The following is a 2,500-nucleotide window of genomic DNA, read 5'->3' as shown; positions in this document are numbered from 1 at the left end:
CATCAACCTCAACCACCCGCCACGCACTTAGTCTGCCAATTTTATGAGTGTTCTTATAACAAGATTCTGAATGAAATTTTCTCCTGTGGTTAGCACCTTTGTGTATTCATAAAAAAAAAAAAAAAATAAAATAAATAAATAAATAAAAAAAGGAGATGGTTGCTAGAGGTTTGCGCGGCTTGCACAGGTGAACAAAAATGCATTTATCAGTAATCTATTTGCCTAACTTAAAAGTATATGTCACAAGACGAATAATTATGCGGTCTATGTATATGTATTTTTTGTAAACATATATTCAAGTATGAAGAAAGTGTCCGGTGTATTTATAGCTGCTCTGATACCTGTCCCGCAAGGCATGTGACTCGCAGTTACCAGTTTGATGGAAGCAGTGATATCTTAAAATAGTCCTTGAGGCCAGAAAATACAGGTGTGACATTTTAAAACTTGCTGGATTGTTACGTTATTGTATATATTGTATCTAAGTCAAATTTGTTTTAGTATGGTAAAGAAGAAAACGAATATTTCTTTAAAAAAACGTACAAGCTAAATGAAAATCTGAAAAAAAAATCAGGTTAAGGAAGAAAAAAAGACAATATTCTGAAATGACGTACAAGAAAAATATGAACCGCAAAGATATGATTTTATGTACTTTATCATGGTAATCACAATGAAATATTCTCACACCACGTACCCTCTAACATAATAACACATCCTGCTACATGTGTAAAACCTGGTAAGACATAATTTAATATACTTCATCATACTGAGCAGAATAAAAACTTCTTACGTAACATTTCTCAACATTGTGACGTCGTATTGCATAACGCGATCAATTCAACGCTCTCTCTTGTATTCTTCAGTGTTTCTAAGATCTTACAAGGATTGGTTATCAAAGATTAAGATTACTCGGGTTCTTATAGATTTTTTTTTTTTCCCCTGTAACTGATGCAGAATTGTTGTAAAACTATCATTAGAATCATGATAACTCTTGAAGGTTACCGTATCTTTCACTATTGTATTATCCTGTTAAAAGTATAGTGGTGTTAAGACGCCGGAACGTCTGAGGATGCGATTCGTCAAGTCTTACGTAACGCACCCGCCACGGCAAAATACAGGTCGGTCAACAATAGGCGTTGGGGGTCTTAGGTACTATGTCATATGTACTTCAACTGTTACAGTACAGCACTCGCTCTCGATCAAGATCAATCGATCGCCTGGGACCGAATTCTTGAGACCATATTTTTAAGTCTGGGACCACATTCATAGAGGTTTCTGCATCTTTCTTGATATTTTAAGAGGCTCTAGTGGAAGTTTTTATGATTTTCAAAGATGTTTTCGTAATTCTAGTGGCAGTTTAACAAAGACTGCACCAACAATGGGGAAAAATACATCTATGAGAACCAGACTATCGCCTGTGTAGCGTCTGAAAATAATCGTGATGAGAGCCCAGATTTTCAAAATAAGGCCCCGGAACGTCATCCATCTCTCTGCCTTCCTCACTCGGCGCGGGCATGTTGTCCTCCACACACTCGAGTGATTGAATCTTTAAGGCTTGCACCATTACACAAATTGAAACTAGACACTTAGTAGCAGTGCGAGCTATTTTCTGGTAATGATCACGCTAAAAGCCTGAATTGTGTGAAAAAGATGCATGACTCACGATTAATTGTAATAAAAAATATAAAAAAATGAATCTTATCCTTCTCCTCGTTCCTCCTCCTCCTCCTCCTCGCTACTACTATTTTTCTTCTTCTCTTTCTTCTTCCTCCTCCTACTACTATTAATACTACTTTTTCTCTTCCTTTTCTTCTTCCTCCTCCTCCTCATTCTCATTCTCCTTCTCCTCTACCTCCTCCTCCTTCTTCCCCTCTTCCTCCTCCTGCTACTACTGCTTGCTTGTCTTCTTTTTTCTCCTCCTCCTTATGATCCTCCTCCTCATTTTCCCAGTCTCGTCTTCCTCTTCATTTTTCAGTTCATCTTGCTCTTTTGAAATCATCTTTTGCCTCCTCCTCCTCCTCCTCCTCCTCTTCCACATGCTCCTGCTCTTCCTCCTCCTCCACCACCACCGCCACCACCACTTTCTCTATCTCCTTCACCTTTTCCCCATCTTCCTGTTCCGGTTACACTTCCTCCTGCTCATCTTCCTGCCTCCTTCTGCTCCTTCTGCTGCACTTCCTCCAACCGCTCTGCTTCGCCGCCCTTCCTTCCCCCAGCCACGGGCGGAGGAAAACGAGGTCGCGGCGTTCTGACCAAGACTTAATGGTGCTTCAGTCGCTCTTAATCAGGTTAAAAGACTTAAAATTAGTTTTAAAACATTCTTCCACACCATTTATTTCACATTCCAATAGTCTGTGTTTCCGCTCGCTTGCGTCCTCGATTGTCAGAGGCAAATGGTTACCGACGGGGGTGTGTTTTACGGCCGAGGGGTGCTTACGTGTTGTGTGTGGGTGGGTGGGCGGATGGGTGGGTGGGTGTGTGTGCGAGTGTTGTGTGGTCAAAG

General features: G+C 40.5%; 1 protein-coding gene across 3 annotated transcripts in view; it reads left to right on the top strand.

The window, feature by feature from the left end:
- LOC135107529 (obscurin-like protein 1) overlaps positions 1-2,500 on the top strand; it is a 167,332-nt gene that overhangs the window by 1,094 nt on the left and 163,738 nt on the right. The window lies entirely within an intron of this gene.

The sequence above is a fragment of the Scylla paramamosain genome, chromosome 15 (genome assembly GCF_035594125.1).
Source record: "Scylla paramamosain isolate STU-SP2022 chromosome 15, ASM3559412v1, whole genome shotgun sequence".
NCBI lineage: Eukaryota > Metazoa > Arthropoda > Malacostraca > Decapoda > Portunidae > Scylla > Scylla paramamosain.
This window is presented reverse-complemented; position numbering and strand designations above follow the sequence as displayed.